Source organism: Loxodonta africana, chromosome 19 (genome assembly GCF_030014295.1).
Source record: "Loxodonta africana isolate mLoxAfr1 chromosome 19, mLoxAfr1.hap2, whole genome shotgun sequence".
Classification (NCBI taxonomy): Eukaryota; Metazoa; Chordata; class Mammalia; order Proboscidea; family Elephantidae; genus Loxodonta; species Loxodonta africana.
Genome location: NC_087360.1, coordinates 72,623,332 through 72,647,305, shown reverse-complemented (window position 1 = coordinate 72,647,305; position 23,974 = coordinate 72,623,332). Strand labels below are relative to the sequence as shown.

The window sequence follows — 23,974 nt, the reverse complement described above, 5'->3', positions numbered from 1 at the left end:
GTACCAGGCAGCGTTCTAGGCCTTGAGGATGGCCTGATGTCACCGAGTTGATTCTCACTCATGGCAAACTCACGTGTTACAGAGTAGAACTACTCCACAGGGTTTTCTTGGCTGTAATCTTTATGGAAGTAGATTGTCTTTCCTCTGCAGCGCCACTGGGTGGATTCAAACCACCAACCTTTTAAATTAGCAGCTAGTGCACACCTTTTGTGCCTCCCAGAGCTGACCAGGTTACTGTTCTCATGAAGCTCTGATGCTGTGGGAAGTCAGTTTCCTACCCCATAAACCTAAGACCTAGTCTTCACATTTAACATTTACCTATATATTTATTAAGTCAAGAAATCAAACGATGTATTGCATTGGGCAAATTTGCTGCAAAAGACCTCATTAAAGTGTTAAAAGGCAAAGATGTCACTTTGAGAACTAAGGTGGGCCTAACCCAAGCCATGGTATTTCCAATTGCCTCCTATGCATGCTAAAGCTGGAAAATGAATAAGGAAGACTGAAGCAGGATTGATGCCTTTGAATTATGGTGTTGGCTAAGAATATGGAATATACCATGGACTGCTAGAAGGACAAACAAATCTGTCTTGGAAGAAGTACAGCCAGAACACTCCTTAGAAACAAGAATGGCAAGACTTCATCTCACGTACTCTGGACATATTATCAGGAGGGACCAGTACCCATGCTTGGTAGAGTAGAGTGTCAGTGAAAACGGAGAAGACCCTCAAGGAGATGGAGTGACACAGTGGCTGCAACAATGGGCTTAAACACAGTGAGGATAGCACAGGACAGGGCAATGTTTTGTTTTGTTATACACCAGGTTGCTACGAGTCTGAAGTGACTCAACGGCACCTAACAACAACATATATTTATTACAACTTGTTTAATTTTCCAGACTTGAATCAAGGACTTTGGCCTACAACTTGTAAATATCCACAAAACTGTTTTAAAATTTATTCAAAACACTAAAATCTGAATCCCTAAATTTCTTGAGAAAAAAAGACAACAGGTGGGGATGGGGTTATTAATCTTGGTATGTTTCTTTTTGTCGGAAATAGTTCATTTAAGTGGGGGTGGTGTGCTGTAGCTCACAATGAAGCAGGAAATAGCGTCAAAGTAGTTACTGCCAGGGACAAAGTTGTAATTAAAAGTCAAGAACTTGGGGCGGCTCTACCATGCTGAGGCTGAGAGGCATTGGATGCCCCTCTGAAAGCTGTACCCATATGACATGTACAGTTACACATTAAAGAACAGGAAAGGGACACTGCTGTACCATCTAGGACTACCCACATAAAGGCCTTTAGGGCCTGAGATGGAGGCTTAAGCATAATTACAAGGGCTGAGAACTAACCATGGAGGACCCCTAGAGGAACTAAATCATACACTGGAGAGAAATCATTAGCGAAAAACTGACAGGAGGGAAAAAGAAGGGAAGAGGGAAAGAAACAAGAAAAAGTTAAGAGAATAAAATCATGCATATGGCGAAGAGGACTGTACTGGTTTAGAGTGTGGTCCCCCAAGACTCATGTCCTTCTGTAACCTCAGAACGTAACCGTGTTTGGAAATAGAGTCCTTGTAAGTGTAATTAGTTAGGATGAGGTCATAATGGAGTAGGGGATCCGAACCCAATGTGGTGGTTGCCCCTATAAACACAGGAGAAGAGACACAGATAAGGACACAGGGAGAAAGCCGTGTGACAACAGAGGCAGACTGGAGCCATGTGTCTACAACCCAAAGAACGCCAAGGATTGCCAGCAACCACCAGAAGCTAAGAGAAGGGCAAGGAACAGGCCCTCCCGTAGAGCTACCAGAGAGAGCATGGTCTTGCCAACACCTTGATTTTAGACTTCTAGCCTCTAGAACTGTAACAAAACACATTTTTTTGTTGTTTTAAGCCACCCAGTTTGTTAGGGCAGCGCTAGGAACTAATCCAGGGACAATACACCAACTCACTCAAGTGACCTTGGCTGGACAGTGCCGGAGAGCAATCCACCAAATGTGAGTGCTGCTTCCTGCCGCTGCCTTTGAGAGGTGAGCTCAGGGTTTCTCCACATAAAGCCACAGTAATCCTTTTCCATGTGAGAAATCAGAGTGAATCAGCCCCCACGTCTCTTTAACAGAAAAAAAAAAATATGGAAATTCAAACTGGATATATATACACTAGCTGGACACACACAAAGCATGTGTTCTAAACAAACGTCTGTTAGATTTAAAAAGAAATAACCCAAATGGCTTTAAAGTCAGGCAATTAATAACACAGGAAGCTGGAAAGCTAGTCAATTATGGTAAAAATGTGTTTAGTTTCTGACCAACTAAACAAAATGATCGTAAATATCCTTTTTATAATTCAACAGAATAGTCTGGAAAAAAGACTAAGGTACTGAGACTGTTATCTTTACACAAAAGGGAAAAAGAAAAAAGCATCTCAAGGCCTAGGTCTACTGATCCAGTCTCATTTACACAAAGCCTTCTCTTTCTTCAAAGACACCTGTTCTCTCTACCGTGTCCCCCACACCGCCTCCACTCCCTCTCTCTCTGTCTCTCTCCCTCACACACGCACATATACATGCACACACGTGCACACACACACGCACACAGACACACACACATTGCACAAGCGCACACGTACTCACACACACGCTCAGGGTCTCTACAATGAGCTGTCTGCTCTGCATCAACCGCTCTTCTTTTCCTCTCCCCCTTCACAACCCCTGCGGAGCCCTGGTGGCTCAGTGGTTAAGAGCTCAGCTGCTTACCAAAAGGTCAGCAGCTCAAATTCACCAGCTGCTCCTTGGAAACCCTATGGTGCAGTCCTACTCGGTCCTATAGGGTCGCTATAAGTCAGAATCGACTCCACGGCAAAGCTTTTTTGGTTTGGTTTCATAACCCCAGTCTCATTCCTTAAGGACACATTCCTGACACCCCCCTCACACAGGTCGAACTCCCCCACTCTGCCCTTGACATTTTTCCTGCACTGCACTTAGCACAGGTTGCAGTTACGGGTTTTCTTGTTTATCACCACTGACGATCTTTCCACGACAGCAGGGGCCAGGAGTGCTGTCCTTGCGCTGTATCCCCGCGCTCAGCACGGTGTCTCAGGTGTCTCAGAAATGCAGAATGACTGAAAAACTGTGTGAGTGTTATTGCTGCTTCACCCCGGAAGTCCAAATATCCCATTTCTAAATCACCACGGGTGTTCCCATAATAAACCATACCTGCATTTTCTAACTGTCCCTGGGAAAACTAGGAATACTCATTAATTTTTGAAGACTGTATGGGGCCCTGTGGTGCACTCATTAAGTGCTCAAAAGGCCGGCAGTTCAAACCCACGCTGCTCTGTGGGAGAATGGTGTGGTAGCCTGCTTTCCTAAAGGTGGCAGCCTTGGAAACCCTGCGGGGCAGTTCTACTCTGTCCTATAGGGTCTCTGCGAGTCGAAATCGACTCGACGGCAATGGATTTGGTTTGGTTTTTGGATTAAGACTGTACTTCTAATGAAGGAGTCTTGGTGGTGTGACTGACATACTTCTAACGAAGGAGCCTTGGTGGTGCAACGGACGTACTTCTAATGAAGGAGCCTTGGTGGTGCAACGGACATACTTCTAATGAAGGAGCCTTGGTGGTGCAACGGACATACTTCTAATGAAGGAGCCTTGGTGGTGCAACGGACATACTTCTAAGGAAGGAGTCTTGGTGGTGCAACGGACATACTTCTAATGAAGGAGCCTTGGTGGTGCAACGGACATACTTCTAAGGAAGGAGTCTTGGTGGTGCAACGGACATACTTCTAATGAAGGAGCCTTGGTGGTGCAACGGACATACTTCTAATGAAGGAGGCTTGGTGGTGCAACGGACGTACTTCTAATGAAGAAGCCTTGGTGGTGCAACGGACGTACTTCTAATGAAGATGCCTTGGTGGTGCAATGGACATACTTCTAACAGCATTGTTGTTGTTGCTTTTGTGTGCTGTCGAGTCAATTCCAACTCACAGTGATCCTACAGGACACATTAAAACTGCCCCATAGGCTGTCCTAGGCTATGATCTCTATGGGACCTGATCACCAGGTCTTTTCTCCCACAGAGCCACTGGTGGATTCAAACTACCAACCTTTCGGTTAACAGCCAAGCACTTAACCATTGTGCCACCAGGACTTCTTAACTGCATTAAGGCACACAAACTATTTAATTAAATTCTATTTTAAAAATTCAACGAGTCATCCCCTTCCTTCCCTTTCTGTCATGTTCTATCACTATCAAGTTACAAGCAACTTCTTTAATCTCAGTAAGTCAAAGGCCTGTGTCTTAGTCATTAATGCTGCTGTAACAGAAATACCACTAGTGCATGGCTTTAACAAGGAGAAATTTAGTCCTTCACAGTCTAAGAGACTAGAAGTCCAAATTCAGGGTACAGTCTCCAGGGGAAGGCTTTCTCTCTCTGTTGGCTCTGGGGAAAGGTCCTTGTCATCAGTCTTCCACTGGTCTAGGAGCTTCTCAGCACAGGGACCTTGGATCCAAAGGATGAGCTCTGCTCCTGGCTCTGCTTTCTTGGTGGTATGAAGTCCTTCTGTCTCTCTGCTCTTTTACATCTCAAGACACAACCTAACCCTGCAGATTGAGTCCTGCCTCATTAACATAACTGCCTCTAATCCGGCCTCATTAACCTCAAAGAGGTAGAATTTACAACACATAGGAAAATCAAATCAGATGACAAAATGGTGGACGATCTCGCAATACTGGGAATCATGGTCTAGCCAAGTTGATGCAAATTTCGGGTGGACACAACTCAATCCATACAGGCCTGTGTAAGGCAGAGATGCAAGGAGAAAACGCAAGGTGGAGGAGAACCCCTGGTTCCCAAAGAGCAATGCCTACTAAAGGACTGCATAGACCAGGACTGGCGAGTGACCCATTTACCCAAATATTCAACTCCACGCCACTCACGCAGCAACTCCTCTGCAGCCCCAGGAGATGACACTGACGTCAACCTATTTCTGGTTCCTGTTAGAACCACTCTCTGACTGCTTACCACGTGCTGACAGTGTACTCTGGCATTTTACTCTTGTTATTCCATTTGCTCCTCACAGCCACCTTAGAAGGGACCATTATCTCCATTTCACAGAGGAGACAATGGGCTCAGAGCTGGGACTCACTCACTTCAGGTGACGCAGTTCAAATTCTAAAATTCCTTCTCTTGCACAGTTAAAAGCTTCCCTGAATGTGAAATGAGTGCTGAGTGAATTGCGAGGACACCTTTAGACTGGCTCTTAGCTAGCGGTTCTATGCCATGTACTCTCTTACGCAACCAAGGGAAGAGAATCCCAAAAGCTGAACCACATTCAACTGGCCACTTAGCATCACTATACTTTCAGCCTTAGCAGGGACCACCTGTGCCAGGAGCAGCCTCCATATTTAGTTTCTTCAGCTTGTCCTTAAATAAATTCCTCAGCATCTTAATACATTCACGACGCTCTTCTCCGCACACTCCTTAATTCATTGATGAGTAAAAACGTAAGATTGCAAAGACAGGTGCTGACAGCCTAAACTCAACAACGCAGTATACCATGCACTAAATCGCCATGAGAGCTTGGACTCAATTCTTATTTAAAAATATAAATAAGAACATCGACAGGCAGTAAACACAAAGATTTTGTTGCATTTTTTTTCTCTTAACACTGATATCCGGTATATTGTCAAGCTTGTCTGGCCCTTTGTGTCTTCTTCAAAGCGGTGACAGAGCCTTTTATCAGAATTTTTGGAGGCTAGTTTTCCGTAGGCGCATATGAATTCTTCACAAGTGAAATGCATAGAAGTGTTCGCATATCCACTCGTCGGAAATATCATAGGCATGAGTGACCCTTCTTCACAGTCTTCTTAATCCCCAGTATGACCCGGCTTTAGAAGATATGCATAAACACAGATTTAAGATCTGTTGGGGACCCCCCCCCCCATTTTAAGCCAAGGTTAACTGCACGCATTGCATTTCTGATTTCATATTCCTCTGGTAAGTAAATTCTATTAAGACCTTTGCAGTACCTTGGTTCTTTAGCTATATTAAGACACACACACAACGACAAATTATTTTCAAAGAACATCATTACAGTCGTTGAGTCTTTCTAGAAATAGGATTTCTTCCAAATTAGGAAAAGGAGTCTATAGAGAGTTTCCTTTTCAAATCTTACCAAATGCCTGAATCAGGCAGCGGTTCTCTGGAGCTGTTTCCCTAATGACAAGATACCTTCCAACTTGTCAAGGTCTCCTTTAAAATAAATTATATGCAATCAATGGCTATCAACCAGCTTCCTTCATTTTTGTCTGATTCCCCAGCTCTGGGCAACTCCAAGGCACCACTCACCAACGCTGGAGAGTGAGCCTTTTCACACTGCACTTTCAACCAGGCGTCAAGGACAGAAAAACCTGCAATTCTCCCTTCGCTGAAGTTCAAAACAAATTAATAAGGTCAAGGATTCGATGTGCCCACAAGTCACAGAAATAATAATACTCGTAGCTCCAGAAACAAGGGGTTCAATGTCAATCGCTATCTGTCCGTAACATTGCCAAGTAACTTAACCTCAAAACCATACAATATATTCTAGCTCTTTACCCACTCGCAATGCTCTACCGACAATTTAATTCATGCATACCAACCAATCTAAAGCTTTGCACGTAAATGTTTAGTCTTGCCCTCTTTCTACATAAAGCCTTTACCACCAAGAACCCAGGCAGTAGAAAATGACATACACATAGCAGATATTACACCAGTCCTACTACCCCGTTTTGGCTTTCCTTTTAAACGGTAATCTCATTACCAGGTTTGACTATTTCAATAAATTATTTCAGATAAACTAATCAAATATGCCGACAAACTTTCTGGCTTCAAGTTATCTCAGGTTCGCGGTACCCTGCTAATTAAAAACCAATCCCCAAGTGCTATCTTCTAAAGGGCAAGACGCACGTGCAATCCCTTATAACACAGATTCATTTTCACCTTTCTGTCACTAAGCCCCTTCCGCTCTGGGCTCGGATTTATCAGGTCTGACATCTAAAGCCCACCCCGCAATCCCTCCCTGCACAGCAGGCTCGCCTGCTTTCATCACGCCGAAGTTTCCAAGGTAAACAGCTCACGTTCAGCTAGTGAATGGCACAGGAAGGGCAGAACTCACCCAGGCGGCCGGTGGCGCCCCCTCCTCCGTGCCCGCGGGGGGAGGCAGGCGCAGAGCCGTCAGAACTGAGGGTGCAGAGAGGCGTCTCGCCGCTCCCGCTGCAGACTATTGTCAGCGCCACGGTCGCCGGCGCTTTCTGCACGGTATGGGGGCGGGACGCTCTACACAACCGAAGAGTTCAAACGCTGTGCCAGAGCCGGCGACAAAAACTGCTTTTGCATCAGGGCCAGGAGCTGTACCAGGTGTAATTCCCACCCCTTGACCTATTTTAGAGTGTGCGACTAAAAGGAAGAGGAAAAAATAGACGGAGCGCGCGCGAGCGCGCAGGGGGACCAGGCGCCGGGTGTGCGCGCGCCCGAGGGTGAGCCTGTGCGCGCTCCCGGGCGTGTCGGCCTTGGAGGGAGCAAAGTTGCAGCGAGGCCCCCGGCGCCTCCGGGGCCGCGGCTGGGCAGGCAGAGCTGGGGGTGGCCCTTAGCAAGCTCCTCCTCCCGCCACGGCCCGAGTCCCAGCTCCGCCAGCCTCTCCGGGCGCGCCCCGCGCGGGAAGCAGCGCTCCGGGGCGAGGGGAGCGCGGCTCTCCGTCCCCATCCCCGCCTCCCCGGGCCGCCCTCACCTCTCCCAAGGCGGCGCTCCGGCTCCGCAGCCCGGGAACCGAGGCCCGCGGCCGTCAGCAGAGCGGTGCGCGGAGCGGAGCCGGGGGAGTGTCGGCCTCCCTGCCCGGTCCCCTGGGAACCCCCGCCCAAACGTGCCGAGGGTGAGGCTCTGCCCGCCCTTCCTGCCTGGGCTTTGGGGTGAGTTCCCTGCCTCCTCACTGCCCTCGTCTCCTCTGTCCCTGCTGGCGTGGCCTGTCCTGCGAGGGAGAGGACGCCAAGGCGGCCACACCTGGGCCGGCCCGGAGCGCAGCAACGCAGTACCTGGGGTGACAACAACGCCCAGGATTTGCGTGACGCTTAGGCATGTCTTTTCTCATTTGATCTTTGCAACCACCTACTTCAGCACTAATGTCCCAACTGGGTACTTGGGCTAACCGAAGGTCAGAGGGATTAGACTCAAGGTGGACTGCTTAGCCTCCGGATCTTGCCACCAAAACAGCCTCTAATCTGTTGTTAAGAGTTTTGCAAAACTAGCCCCTTCGAAGTAGCATCTATCAGAGGAAGGGATGAAACTTAAAGTTTCTGTCTGAAATTGGATGGTGCCCCACTGTTGTCACTGGCATCACTAGGGTTGATGTCGTCCAGTGCAGTAACGCATGGTGTCACCCCCCAATGCCAGCTACCACAATATTCTAGCTAAAACTCCAGAAAATTTGACAAAATGAGTGACTATAAAACGCCAGGACAAGGAAAACAACTGCTCCTGCTTGTAGCATGTGTAAACTATGTAATTGGAAACCTCCCGGTAATTGGGTCGTAATGACAGCCCTGACTGGAGCACATTGAAAAAACAACAAAAACCAAACCCATTGCTGTTAAGTTGATTTCAACTTGTAGGGACCCTATAGGACAGAGTAGAACTGCCCCATAGGGTTTCCAAAGAGCAGCTGATGGATTCAAACTACTGAACTTTTGGTTAGCAGCCACAGCTCTTAACCACTACGCCACCAGGGTTTGGCTTTGAGAGGGCATTAGAAGGTTCAAAAAGTAAATTAGCACAGCCTTGTAGGTATATGGATACATGTAAGCTGGGCTTAGGAAAAAAAAAATGTTATATCTAACTACAAAACCAAAAAAAAAAAAAAACTAACTACAGGGATAGTTTTATAAAAAGTAATAAATTTCTGCTGAAACACTGCACAAAAATTTTATAGTGTCACCCGGTGTGGTCTGCACCTCTTTGGCGACGTCACTGCTATGCCTTCTGTAACAATAGTGTTAACTACTTCCTGCCAGATCTTTATCTTAATCATCTTCCACACATATTATTCAACCACACTTTTCAGTTCTCATCAGGGGCCTACGTACTTTACCAAGTGCACAGGCTGATATAAAAAACCAGCGTTCAGTAATTGCTCTGCTGCCCTTTTGTGTATGAGGTTGATGCTGCCAATCCATGGGGTGGGGGGGACTTCATGTTGAGTTGTTTTTTCAGTGGTGGTTATTTGTGGGGACACGCCTATGTGTTTCACAGAGACATGGGTGTGTCCGAGGTGCTACCAGGAGGGCTGGTGGAGGTTAGCACGCAGTTTGTAATTCTGAAATGGTTTTCTAGTGCCACAGTATATTGAGGTGGGAGTGGGGGCAGACCTTGATTTGGGCCCTTTTATCACCAAGCCCAGGATATTGACAATTCCTTTTCCTGTAAACATCTCCTTTTCCTATTTAAATGAAAACAAAATACCATGACCCTGGTTTGATATGTTCTTCTTGAGCTGAATGCCAGCTGAAAGGCACTGCTCACTTTTGCTTCCATTCACTGTAGCTACAACATGTTCTTGAACACAGGATACATGCTGGATACTGTGGAATTCCTTCACCCGTCCTAACAGTGCAAGAGGAGACAGAACACACTAAATAAGGGTAGTACTAGGGCCTGGCAAGAATCCCTGGGTGGTGGGATAGGTGAAGCACTTGACTACTAGTGAAAAAGATTGGCAGTTCGAATCCATCGAGAGGTTTCTTAGAAGACAGGTGATCTGCTTCTGAAAGGTCATGGCTTTGAAAACCCTATGAAGCAGTTCTAATCTGCACACATGGGGTTACCGTGAGTAGGAATCGACTCCATGGCAGCTAACAAGAAGTGCCTGACATGCAGTAAAGGTACCTGATAAATACTTGTCAAGTGAATGGGATCTAAACAGACTGTCATACAAAAAAGACCAGACTTACCAGCCTGGAGAGACTAGAGAAACCCTGAGAGTATGGCCCCCGGACACCCTTTTAACTCAGTACTGAAGTCAGTCCTGAGGTTCACCCTCAGCCAAAGATTAGACAGGCCCATAAAACAAACAATAATACATGTAACTCAACCATGTGTATGAGACTAAATGAGCACAGTAGCCCAAGGGCAAGGACAAGAAGGCAGGAGGAGACAGGAAACCCCGGGCGAATGAAAATGGGGGTCCCAAGGTCGAGAAGGGGAGAGTGTTGATACGTTACGGAGTTGGCAACCAATGTCACAAAATAATATGCATATTAATTTAGTGAGAAACTAATTTGTTATGTAAAAGTTCACCTAAACCTCAATTAAAAAAAAAAAAAAAGGATGTGGTAAGTACTAAAGTGGTCTGAAATTGTGTAAGAAAATACGAGGGAAGTCAGTATAGATGAGTTGTCAGGGAAGGGATCCTGGAGGTGGTGGTGGGTGATAGGTGCAGGATTTTCATATGGAGAATTGGCTAAGGGATGGAAGTGGGAAAGAAAGCACGTTGTGCTTTCACTCAGGATAGGGCAGGGGCAATGGGTGGTTCTTAACTTTTTGTAGGTAATCGGCTCCTGTGATAGAAGCTTTGGGATACTTCCCATATCTCCCACCCCTGTGTATGTAATAAAGAAATGTAAAAATATTTCCATACCCTTTTTGGGGACTCACAGTCTGGCTGAAGCAGAAGTATGGAATTTGCAGAGGCCTGTGGACCTCAGTGACCAATTCCTTATTTGGACACAGGGAGAAAAACAAAGAGATTATTCTAGTTGAGACCATCCTAAGAGGCATTTCCCCAGTCACCACCAGAATCGGTGGGTGCCATAAATGGTTTGTGCTCAGTTACTCCTCTGTAGCTCGTGGGCTTGCCATGAGTTGGAATCGACTCCATGGTGAGGGGTTTGGTTTTTTGTCTTTTGTGGGAATGTGAAAAATATTTGTACACTACAGAAGCATAACATTCGCTATTTGACAGCTGGTCTTTTTAACAGTTTCTTCTTCTTTCTTTCTTTATTTTTTTGCATTAGAATTCCCCTTTCATTTCCCAGCAAAAAAAGAGAAAAGGCTAGAAAAAACAAACTGGCAAAACAACGATAGTCACTAATGCTGGGCGAGTACATGGGGTTCATTGTATTTATGATATCTGCATTTTTTTTTCAAGAAGAAAATTTTTACTTTCAGTGAGTCAGCACCGGTCTTATGACATTTCCTAACACTGGCTGTTAGAATGAAAATTATTTATAGGAAGAAAAGAAAAACAAAAAAACAAATACATCAGTGATGCCACGCTCTGAGACTATTATTAGTAAGTGTCATGGACTGAATTGTGTCCCCCAAAAATATGTGTATCAATTTGGCTAGGCTATGATTCCCAGTATTGTGTGATTGTCCAACATTTTGTCATCTGATGTGAATTTCCTTTGTGTTATAAATCCTGTCTCTATGATGTTAATGAGATGGGATTAGTGGCAGTTGTGTTAATGAGCCAGAACTCAATCTACAAGATTAGATTGTGTAGTAAACCAATCTCTTTTGAGTTATCAAAGAGAGAAGCAAGCAGAGAGGCAAGGGGACCTCATATCACCAAGAAACAAGAGCCAGGAGAATAGTGCGTCCTTTGGACCTGGGGTCCCTGTGCTGAGAATCTCCTAGACCAGGGGAAGACTGATGACAAGGACCTTCCTCCAGAGCCAACAGAGAGAGAAAGGCTTCCTCTGGAACTGGCACCCTGAATTTGAACTTCTAGCTTCCTAGACTGTGAGAGAATAAACTTCTGTTTGTTGGAGCCATCTCTTGCGGCATTTCTGTTACAGCAGCACAAGACAACTAAGACGGTAGGGAGAGTCTGTATAGAGTAACAGGGTTTCTCTTACAGTGCATTACAAAATGTGTTGTGGTTGTCTCAACAGGTATCAGACCAGTGTGGAAGGTTGAACAAGTGTTTTCCTGTTTATTTTTAAACTTCATTTTGTATTGCTTAGCTTCCTTTTTCCACTAGCTCTTTGGATCTGCAGGTATCTCTTGAGGCAGTGCATGGCAGGCCATGCTTCTCGGAGGACTACTTGCTCACTGGCACCTCCTGAGGAAAGCAGCTCAGGGTGGTTCCTTATACATAGGAACCCGGCCATGCATCCCCTTATGTGGCTAATTCAACCACCTACTGAGGCCCCACCCAAAAAGGGTGCCTAGTTTGTCTTACAGCCTACAGGGCAACCTGCTGGGAGAGCTCCGTCAAATAGATAAGTGCTGCATCGGACAGAGGTAAGTCCCAGTCAGATGGTTCCCCCTGGTGTCTCAACAGGAGGCAGAGGCAGAGCCTGGACACAGAGAGCCTGTCTTCTTCACCACTAAGTTTACTGCCCAAGGAGGGGCAAAGAGTTAAACCAACCCACGTGTATGCCCCAGTCACATGGTAGAGGACAATGGATGCCTTGATGACTAAGCGACTCAATCTACTCTGCTCTCTGGGGCTCCTGTGTTTCCACATTGACCTACGGGATCCTCCTGAGCTCCTTACGGCTGTGGAAACTTGCTTGCTCTTCCTTACTTTTCGCAGCTTCCTAATGAAGTAATATCAGTGAAGAAAACCTGTTTCTCTTTTTTATAACCTGGATTAACGCAACCATCTGATAACACATTGATTACCTGTAACAATCTCATAAGAGGAAGGAAAGCTATAAATATTCTTTCCACTGCTATATGCAGTTTACTGGCCTTCTTTCCCCCTAATAAAAACAGAAGAGATATCTTTCTGGAGATGTTATCTTAAAACAAATTGCTGCATATAAAGTCATGGTTTCCAACTGACTTTCTTTAATTAGGAAAATTAAATATTTTTCCAAAAAAAAAAAATAACATTTTGCTCTAAATCATTATTTTAAAGTTTACAACCAGAATTTAGCAGATATTATTTTTATCTGCTTATTTAGTGGAAATTTGGAAGAAAAATATAATAAACAAATAGTGAAAACAAATTATTTTGTGTTCCTTCTGCTCAAGATTCATCACCAACTCTCCACTGCTTATCAGATAGATGGATATATAGATAGATAGGTGCCTTTGAGTTGACTCAGACTCATGATGACTTTATGTACAACAGAACAAAACATTGCCTAGTCCTGTATCATCCTCATGATCACTAGTGTGTTTGACCCATCGTTGTGGCTGTTGTGCCAATCCATCTCCCCAAAGGTCTCCCTCACCCTCATTGGCCCTCTACCAAGTGTGATGTCTTCCTCTAGCAATTGATTCCTCCTGAAGACATGTCCAAAACAAGCAAGTTGGACAGTGTTCAGTTGTGATCATAAGGTTTTCATTGGCTAATTTTTGGAAGTAGATTTCCAGGCCTTTCCTCCTAGGTTATCTTAGTCTGGAAGCTCTGCTGTAACCTGTCCATAATGGGTAACCATGCTAGTATTGGAAATAATGGTACCATAGCTTCTAGCATGACAACAACATGCAATCTACCACAGTACAAGAAACTGACAGACAAGTGGTGCCATTGATTATTAGATACCACAAATTCTATAGAATGGAGGACAATGCTCCTCACAGCCTGGCCCCAACCTACCTCTCTGCCCGAGGAAAATCACCAGGTTTCTCCAGTTTACACAGCCCTAAGCTCCATAACTCTGTGTCTCTTAAAGTGTGGTATATGCGAGGAATGCGTGTAAGCTCTATCCTTAGAGGGTTTAGCCATTATTTGTTTTGTTCTCATTGCCTATCACAGTTCATAGCACTTAAATGGAGCTCAGTGCATGTATTTGAATGAATGAATTTGCATATGTTGCCATAGACTCAAACTGTGCTGCATAATACTTATGGAACTATTTGATGTATTTCAACTTCAAGGAGGTACTGCATACAAGGCACTAGTCTAAGTATTGGCTATTAGCAACTTTGGGTGCTTAATCTATTATGGGTGTAATGGACTCGTAATATGCTGTGTTTTTACTCATATCTCCTCCTTTCAAAGTCATCCTGTATCTTTAAATGAATTTAACTAGTTTAGCACAATAAGGTCTTGGTGCATAAGGCAACGGGACCTCTCAACACATGGAATGGTAAACGAGCATGAGGTTAGCTGCAGATCACAGGAAGAAACTGGGAAGGCCTTCAGCCTTCCCACAGTGCTCACTTTAGGAGGCTGAAGACAAAACATTCTGGCAACAGAGATAGTTAAAGCACAAACTTTATTGGCCTCATTGGTTTCAAAGAATTCCCCACAACAAGCCAGTCAGACTGGTCTGGTGAGCAACGTGCCCCCAGCCGTTTCTAATATAAATCAGCACATCTTAGAAATAGGAATGCCAACCAAGAGCTGTCCTTGGCATTGCTAGATGTGCACTGGCTGGAGTCCCAGGATGCCATCCATCTAAGTCCTAAATCCTTCACTTTTCCAGCCATTTTGGTGCCAGAGAGTCTGGAGCAGCTACCTTTATCCAAGAAACTGGTAATCTTCAGACCCGCGGACGTGGTCAGCCTCCTGGGGGTAAACAGTGAATTTCCCAGCATCGTGGGTAGATGTTTCTTATCTGACATGGATTTAGGGGCCAAGAAGAGGAACAGTCCTTCTGCCCTCTTCCTGTTGTTGTTGTTAGGTGCCGACTCATAGCAACCCTATGCACAACAGAAGGAAACACTGCCCGGTCCTGAGCCATCCTCACAATCATTACGCTTGAGCTCATTGTTGCAGCCACTGTGTCAGTCCACCTCTTTGAGGGTCTTCCTCTTTTCTGCTGATCCTGTACTCTGCCAAGCATGATGTCCTTCTGCAGGGACTAATCCGTCCTGACAACGTGTCCAAAGTATGTAAGATGCAGTCTCGCCATCCTTGCTTCTAAGGAGCATTCTGGTTTTACTTCTTCTAAGACGGATTGTGCCCTCTTCCTAAACTACATAAAAAAACAGCCCAGCCAAACCTCAGCATTTTCGAAGCACCTGTCCTTGACCTCCTGCTTTTCTTTCTCCATAACCTCTCCCTGGCCAACGTCATCCACCTTTATAACTTCAAGCAGAACCTCAGTATAGATGTCTCAAAGTCTCTATCTTTGGACAGTCTTCTCATCAAACCTCCGATCCCACATGGCTAACAACTTGCTCAACATCTCCATCAGGGTGCCTCAACATGTCTGAGTCTAAGGTCCTGTCCCCTCCATGGACCTCATCAGCTACTCTTTGCTCACTTCTGCTAATCCCCAACCTCTGTTAAATGACAGATTCAGGAGATGAGTTATAAAACATTTTTCACAAGGATTTTATGGGAGTAAACCAAATTGCTGCAGCAAAGAAGCCTGGCACTCAAGAGGAGATACTAAGGACTTCAATTTGAGAAAGATAGCAATCTCCTTTTATAGAACCTTTGAGGAAGTTAGTTGGAAAGAAGGGGATAGGTTTTGGAAAATTTATTATTTAGGCAAAGGAGGGTACTTTGGAAGCAGAGGGCAAGCTTGTGATTGGGCCACGTGTCCTTTTGTTCGTTGTAATAGCTGCAAATATTCTTGGCTTGACTATGTGAAAGTTAAGACATTGTGGGTTTAAAAAAGATTAGTTAAGGTTTATAAAAAATTCAAACCAAACCCTTTGCTGTTGAGTTGATTCGGACTCATAGCAACCCTGTAGGACAGAGTAGAACTGCCCCATAGGATTTCCAAGGAGCGGCTGGTGGATTTGAACTGCTAACCTTTTGGTTAGCAGCTTGAGCTCTTACCACTGTGGCACTAGGACTCCAGTTAAGGTTTATAGGTGGAACTATTTGATTTATTTTAACTTTGACAATTTACTGTATACAAGGTTCTTCTGGTCTAAGACAACCAGACTGGGGCTGTTTCACACATCCCAGTCAACCGCCACATGCTTGGGCTCTGCTTCTCCTTGCCCTTGATATCCACTGGCAGCCTTTGTTTGACAGTTTCATCTTTGCAATGCCTCTTATATTTATCCACTTCTCTGTTTCTTATTGTTTCTACCCTAGTCATTGAGGTCTCATTACTTCTCATTGTTTAATCTAATCTCCAGTTTTCAAGACCAGCTCTTCCGTAAAACCTTTAGCTTTTATCTGGAACTAACCTCTCTGTTCTATGAATTTAACCACTCTTTATCTATTTCCTCTTGTGACACTTATCACTAACTTTTATAAAAATTATTTATTCATTTATTTATTCAACAAATATTTGCTGAATACCTGTCATAGAACAGGCACTGTGGTAGGAAAGCAACAATGAGGACAGCAGATGCAATACCTTCCTTATGGAACTTAGAGGCTGGTAGGATGAAATACGTTAATCAAATAATCGCAAGTATCACAGATAAAATGTAAAATTCCAAACTGAAGCAAGAATCTTGAAAGAAGACTATTGAGACTACCGAGTATTGTGAGCGCTCATGTGTCTCACTTTCCTCCTAGAAGGAAAGATGGGTATAGGGTCCATTCTTGTACCCTCAAAGTACCAGCCCAGGACCATGCATAGGGAGGGCGTTCAATAAGTTCCTATTGAAGGACATATAGAGGGCACTCAGTAAGTCTTTGTTGAAGGAACATATGCACCTACGTCTGACATTGAACTGCGTGATTTTCCTGTATTGCACAGGATTGAATAGAACACATAGCAGGTACCCATTCAAATATTGATCTCAACGTGCTACCACTTAAGCTATCTGCTTTTGTTTCCATTACCACAAATCCATGGGTCATCTATGTCCAAATACTTCTTGTTTTCTTTGCCAGCATTATCAAGAATATCCTTTACTTTATAGCAACAGCTTGTATACGTACCTTAATAATTTGTTGTTATCACCAGCAAGAGCCCGTTGTCTCTCTTCTTTCTGTAGTTCATAATGTTTGCTGATGATATTAAACAACGCTGTTTCTGTTGCCCCAGCAGAAAACTTGGTCATCGTCCAGCCATTCTTTGTGCCATTTGCTTACTTCCTCTCTATCTCTGAACCTGCTTAGAATTACTTCTGCATCCTTTCCCTCTGACTTCTTGTCACGTTGCTGTTTTACCATCTACGATTTGTGATCCTGTAATTTTTGGAGTCAGCTTTTTGCCAGAACAGTGAATGACATGTCTCCTGGTGTACTTTATCTTTTTTTTTTTTTTTTAAAGTGTTATTACATAATTCTTTTTCAAGAAGCACTCTCAGGCCTCGTTACCTCAAGCTTGATTTTGTGTGTTGCTTGTTTCTAGCATGGTATGGACAGAGAATGGGAAAGGTGACCTTATTTGTTATTAGAGGGAAGAAAGACTGCAAAAAAAAAAAAAAAAAAAAAATTCCAACAACAGAGAATGGATTGTATAAATAACTTTTCCAGCAGGTGAAAAAATACAGAACCACAATTCTGAAGACAATTCAATGACCTGAAAACACAATATAATGTTAAGTGAAAAAAACACTTTGATCCCAATTTTGTGAATATTATATGCTTGCATATAAAAACTAAAAAAAAAAAAGGAAACCCTGGTGGTGCAGTGGTGAAGAGCTACAGCTAACCAAAAGGTCAGCATATATGCATAAGAAAAATACTGGGAAGACTATACCAAAATATCAACAGTGGTTTTCTCTGGGTGATGGAATTTTTATTTTCGTATCCTTCCATATTTTTAAAGGAATTATATGTGTTTAAGGAGCAAAACATAGCCCTTTGCAGCTACAACTCTTTCTTCATTGGATTTGATTGATGTTGCATTCTTGCTGTTATCAGTCAGGAGTATGAGCAGCAATATCAACACCTGGAGAGCCCTCTTGATCCCTTTATTATTATTTGAAACTCTCAAGTGCAGCAGTGCAAGAAAGCTCAGCCATTTTAAGTACAGAAGTCATAATTACCACAGCAGTCACGTATCAAAAAGCTACTCGTGACTGTGTCAAAGACACTGCCATGTGCGCCCCGTCTTGCATTGTAGCTAAATTACCTGTTACATTTACATTTTGTCTTTTAGGTAAAGTCAAATGTCAGCTCTCTTCCTAAGTGTATCACTTTGCTGCTCACCCAAAAGGTGAGCGATTAGAACCCACCAGCCGCTCCATGGGGGAAAAGACGACAAAGATTGTTGTTGTTGTGTACCCTTGGGTCGATTTCAACTCATAGGACCCTATAGGACAGAGAAGAACTGCCCCATGAGGTTTCCAAGGCTGAAATCTTTATGAAAGCAGAGTGCCACATGTTTTCCTGTGGAGCGGTTGGTGAGTTCAAGTTAGCAGCCAAGTGCTTATCCACCGCACCACTACGAATCCTTTTATAGTGGGTCAAAATCAGAAACCAAACGCATTGCTGTTGAGTAGATCCCAACTCATAGCGATCCTATAGGACAGAGTAGAACTGTTCTACAGGGCTTCCAGGGAGTAGCTGGTGGATTCAAACTGCTGACCTTTTGGTTAGCAGCTGAGTTCTTAACCATTGTGCCACCAGGCCTCCAAATAGTGGATAGTAGCTTCTATTTAATTCATGTGAAGAATTTAGGAGGAATTTAAAATATTGAAAGGAAGGAGACTTATTCTGAGAGGCTCCAGAGGGCAGACTAGGACCAGCGAATGGAAGTTACAGGGAAGAACATTTAGACTCAAGAGAAAGAGACTTCTAAAATTTGAGCTGCCTGAAAGTAGGTACAATTCTTTGTTTCTGAACAGGCAGACAGATGCCAGGTCACTTACTGGTTATGTTTGCAGAGGGAATCCATTCATCACATAGGACATGTAATGGATTGAATTGTGTCCTCCAAAAATATATGTTGTAAATTCTAACCCCTATAAAACCTATACCTGTGATTATAATCCCATTTGGGAATGGGTTTTCTTTGTTATGTTAATAAGGCAGTTATTAGTGTAGGGTGTGTCTTAAATCTCTTTAAGATATAAAAAGAGCAGAATGAGCAAGCAACCAAGCAACCAAGCAGAGACGGGGGAAGACAGATGCCACACCACATGAGATCTCCAAGGAACCAAGAAACAGAAGCTGAAAAGAGACAAGGACCTCCCCCTAGAGCCCCCCCCCAAAACACCAAACCCACTGCCGTCGAGTCGATTCCGACTCATAGTGACCCTATAGGACAGAGTAGAATTGCCCCATAGAGTTTCCAAGGAGCGCCTGGCAGATTTGAACTACCAACCTTTTGGATAGCACCCATAGCACTTAACCACTACGGCACCAGGGTTTCCTCCCCTAGAGCAGAAGCCCTAAATTCAGACATCTAGCCTCCTAAACTGTGAGAAAATAAATTTCTGCTCATTAAAGCCATCCACTTGTTTTATTTCTAGGATAGCAGCACTATGAAACTAAGACGGGTTTAGTTTACCTCTAGGTTCTTTGCAGGACTGGGATTCTTTGATGTGGTTGTGGTTTCACGAATGACTTTGAGAAATGTCAGAGCACAGAGTCACTTCACGTGTCTGGACAAGGAGTGAGGCTGGTGTTTGTACAACACAGGCTTTGCAGCCTCCTTCTCTTGCCTGCCCATGATGGTCTCATCTTCTTTATCTTGCAAAGAAAACTGGTTATGTTTGGAAATAATCTCATCAAATCAAGATATAAACTAACATAGGAGAGGGTTGTGAAGATTGTTTTCATCCCATTGTTGGAGGAATTCAGCTGAGACAAGAGGAGGGACTCTGAAGAACCTCGGCAGAGCTAACCAGGGCAAGAAGGGTCTTTGGTTTTGCTCATGTCTGTTATTTGGAATTTCTACATCCTTTTTCTGGTTTAACGTGAAAGAAGAAAAGGAAATAAATTAAGCAAAAAAAAAAAAAAATCAATAGAATGGTTTTTGAAAAACATAAAAAAAAAAACAAACCATCTGAACAGACAAGCAGCCACAAAAGATCAAATAAGGTTTTATGTCTAAAAGAAAAAATAAACAACCATCACCCAACAAGAATAACAAAGCAGGAGAATGCCTTTTCAAGGAGAAAATGGCCCAGAAGTTGAAGTCACTGCCAAGGGGCAGACAGGTGAGAAAGTCCTTGGGGACCACCTCAGGCTTGTACATTTTCTATTATTTGCAGGAGAGAACTTATCCATCATTTCGGATAGTGACTCTGCCATTCCCCAGAGCAAAAGCTTTTCCACATTCACCATTTCAGCCACATGTAGGCAAATATAATGTAATATAGGGTCTCTTCTCCTGTGAGCTCAATCCTGTCTGATTGTGAATCAAATCAGCATAATCTAAAGAGAGCAATTTAAGAAAAATACCAAGCACCATTTTTCTACACCCAAGTTGAATACAAAGGTTAACTTTATTCAAGAAACATTCATGCAAAAGAGAAAGCCATGAAAACAAAACCGAATATCTTTTTCTTTCCAAATTTTCAATTTGTTCCTAAATTTTTATTGTAGTTAGGTGCCTTCTAGTCAGTTCTGACTTATAGTGACCCTATGTACAACAGAAGGAAACACTGCCAGGTCCTGCACCATTCTCACAATCATTGCTGGGTCTGACCCCATTGTTGCAGTCACTGTGTGAGTCCATCTTATTGAGGGTCATCCTCTTTTTCTTGGACCCTCTACCGAGCATGATGTCCTTCTCCAGGGACTGGTCCCTCCCAATAACATGTCCAAAGTACATGAAATGAAATCTCACCATCCTCACTTCTAAGGAGTATTCTGGCTGTACTTCTTCTGAGACAGGTTTGTTCTTTCTTCTGGAAAGCCATGGTATATTCAATATCCTTTGCCAACACCGTAATTCAAAGGCATCAATTCTTCTTTGGTTTCCTTTATTCATTGACCAGCTTTCACATGCATATGAGGAGATTTTAGTCCTCAAAGTGACATCTTTGCTTTTTAACACTTTAAAGAGGTTTTTTGCAAGAGATTTTCCCAATGTAATGTGTCATTTGATTTCTTGCTGCTACTTCCATGGGCGTTGATTGTGGATCCCAGTAAAACGAAATCCTTGGCAACTTCAGTCTTTTCTCCATTTATCATGTTGTTGCTCATCGGTCCAGTTGTGGGGATTTTGTTTTCTTTATGTTGAGGTGTAATCCATACTGAAGGCTGTAATCTTTGATATTCATCAGTCAGTGCTTCTAGTCCTCTTCACTTTCAGCAAGCAAGGTTGTGTCATCTGCATGACGCGGGTTGTTAATGAGTCTTCCTCCAACCCTGATGCTGCATTCTTCTTCACTTAATTCAGCCTCTCAGATCATTTGCTCAGCATACCACCACTCATCTGCTAGTTTGTCGTACTTGGTGGCTTGCATGTTTCTATGATGCTAGAAGCTGTGCCATAGGTATTTCAAATACCAGCAGGGTCACTCATGATGGACAGGTTTCAGTGGTGCTTTCAAACTAAGACAGCCTAGGAAGAAGGACCTGGTGATCTACTTCTGAAAAAACTGGCCAGTGAAAACCTTATGAAAACCCTGAATTAATAAACTACAGTAAATGTATAAGTTCAGCAAGTTTTTGCCCCATCATTAAAGATAGTCTATAATAGTTTGGGATTCTAGAGCTCTGTATCTTTCATTGTCCTCTTCAACTGTTGATGAGATTTCACATGATATGTTATTTGGGATTACTCCAGCTGGGTTCCTGCTGGATTCACAGGTTACAGGTGAACACCAAAGAAAGAAGAGGAAAAACAAGGATCTGAAATGATATTTTAACTCTTTCTTGTTAACTGAAAGAAAAAAAAAAAAATCCAGGAGAAAAAATATTGTTTGCCTCTCAGCAGATTAATTTTTAATGTTGCCGACCAATTATTCTAACACAAAAGCAAAGCAAAGCAAAGAGTTTTCTCTGGGAAAGCTGCTTACCTTTATGAGGAAGTCACATAAAAAATCACATCATGTTTATAAAGCAACTGTGTGTGCATACAAAGTTTAAGAGGTATAGGGATTTTAGAGGTAATAAAGTGCATCTAAAAGAAATAAATGTTTACTCTAAAAATGTCTGAAAATTCTGAAAAAAAAATCAAAAAGTTCACCATCGTGTGATATTACAACAGACCCAACCGAAATTAAAAGAATCATATCAGATTACTATGAAAAATTGTGCTTTAGCAAATTTGAAAATCTAGAAGAAATGATTTCCTAGAAACACACTACCTACCTAAACTAACACAAACAGAAGTAGAACAACTAAATAGACCCATCACAAAAGAAAAGATTGAAAAGGTAATCAAAAAATTCCCAACAAAAAAAAAAGCCCTGGCCCAAATGGCTTCACTGCAGAGTTCTACCAAACTTTCAGAGAAGAGTTAACACCACTACTACTAAAGGTATTTCAGAGCATAGAAAAGGATGGAATACTACCAAACTCATTCTATGAAGCCATATTCCATACCCCTGATACCAAAACCAGGTAAAGACAACACAAAAAAGAAAATTACAGACCTATATTCCTCATGAATGTAGATGCAAAAATCCTCAACAAAATTCTAGCCAGTAGAATTCAACAGCATATCAAAAAAATAATTCCCCATGACCAAGTGGGATTCATACTAGGTATGCAGGGATGGTTCAAACATTAGAAAAACAATATAATCCATCACATAAATAAAACAAAAGACAAGAATCACATGATTTTATCAATTGATGCAGAAAAGGCATTTGACAAAGTCCAACACCCATTTATGATAAAAACTCTCAGAAAAATAGGAATAGAAGGAAAATTCCTCAGCATAATAAAGGGCATTTATACAAAGCCAAAAGCCAACATCACTCTAAATGGAGAGAGCTTGAAAGCATTTCCCTTGAGAATGGGAACCAGACAAGGATGCCCTTTATCATTGCTCTTGTTCAATATTGTGCTGAAGGTCCTAGCCAGAGCAATTAGGCTAGACAAAGAAATAAAGGGCATCCAGATTGGCAAAGAAGAAGTAAAATTATCTCCATTTGCAGACAACATGATCTTATACACAGAAAACCCTAAAGAACCCTCCAGAAAACTACTGAAACTAATAGAAGAGTTCAGCAGAGTATCGGGATACAAGATAAACATACAAAAATCACTTGGATTCCTCTACACCAACAAAAAGAACATCAAAGAAGAAATCACCAAATCAATACCATTTACAGTAGCCCCCAAGAAGATAAAATACTTAGGAATAAATCTTACCAGAGATGTAAAAGACTTATAAAAAGAAAACTACAATATGCTTCTGCAAGGAACCAGAAGAGACTTACATAAGTGGAAAAACATACCTTGCTCATGGATAGGAAGACTTAACATTATAAAAATGTCCATTCTAGCGGGGCCAAGATGGCTGACTAGGTAGAAGCTGCCTCGGATCCATCTTGCAGCAAAGACTCAGAAAAACAAGTGAATTGATCACATACATGACAATCTACCAACCCTGACCATCAAACACAGATCTAAACAGTTGACCTGAGTGACAGAGACTGAGAATGAACAACCAAGGGGAAGCAGCGACTGTTTTCGGAGCCTGGAGCCAGCGTCCCAGTCAGGAAACCTTGGCGCTGGGCTTTGGACTGGGCGCAGGGGAGCTGAGCAGGGCATCCTGAGACGGTACAAACATGGGACGCAGCCCTAGCCCCCACAAGTGACCTCAGGGGAAGCCCAGCCAGTGCACGCAGGTAGCGCAGTGACGCGGCTGACAGGAGGAGAAGTCACTGGGAGGCAGTGACTGGTTTTGGAGACGGGAGTGTGGCTTCCCAGCAGGGGAACTTTGGCGCTGGGCTTTGGACTGGGAGTGGAGGAACTAACCACAGCTTCTGAGACAGTGCAAGCACAGGATGTGGGCCTGACCCTCAGGGGCAATCTCTACCCAGCCAGGGCACACAGTTGACGCGCCCCTCGGGAATCTCAGATAAAACAGTCATCCCAAGCAAGATAAGTAACTTTGTCTATATTCCGGGGTGCTACTCTTTCCAGTTTTTCTGAACCCTCCCCTCCCCTTCCCAGGTGGCTTCATTAACATTGGAATTTCCTGAGCCAGAGAGTGAACTGCTTGCCGTTTTTCTTTCTTTCTTTCTTTATTTTTGGTCTTTTC

General features: G+C 43.4%; 1 protein-coding gene across 15 annotated transcripts in view; it reads right to left on the bottom strand.

Annotated features, from left to right (window-relative positions):
* TRMT9B (tRNA methyltransferase 9B (putative)) overlaps window positions 1–7,865 on the bottom strand; it is a 63,275-nt gene extending 55,410 nt beyond the window's left edge. For 6 of the 15 annotated variants that reach the window (XM_064272848.1, XM_064272846.1, XM_064272847.1 and 3 more), the window contains exon 1: window positions 1,957–7,142. The gene's annotated coding sequence lies outside the window, so the exon portion shown is untranslated. The other 9 variants (XM_064272850.1, XM_064272852.1, XM_064272856.1 and 6 more) reach the window with 6 other exon arrangements.
* Between the last annotated feature and the right edge of the window lie 16,109 nt (window positions 7,866–23,974).